Source organism: Penaeus monodon, chromosome 24, assembly GCF_015228065.2.
Source record: "Penaeus monodon isolate SGIC_2016 chromosome 24, NSTDA_Pmon_1, whole genome shotgun sequence".
In the NCBI taxonomy this organism is placed as follows: Eukaryota; Metazoa; Arthropoda; class Malacostraca; order Decapoda; family Penaeidae; genus Penaeus; species Penaeus monodon.
In genome coordinates, this window is record NC_051409.1 from 13,878,650 (window position 1) to 13,879,011 (window position 362).

Consider the following 362-nt stretch of genomic DNA (forward strand, 5'->3'; position numbering starts at 1 on the left):
CCTTCCTATCTCTCTCCCTCGTTCTCCTTTACGAGACTTCTTAGATAAGAATCTCTTCCTTCGAGAGAATTACGTTCCAGGAAGCGGCCAAGATGGTCTCACTTCGTGTTCAAGAATTCGTTATCGGTTTATTAGCGTTCGAGGCTGATTTCTCGGCCCGAAGAATGAAGAAAATTTGGAGATAATGGTGAGCAGTCAGATAGGGGATCGGTCTGGCATTGGATTGTGTTTTTGTGCTTATAGAATAAACCTTTCTTCGTGTGGTTGGTCTAAATTATACAGGGAAAGTTTTCAACCTTGATTCAAAACAATGAGAAAATTAAATTTCTAGGATTCCTAGTCTTTTCATTCATAAAACATAC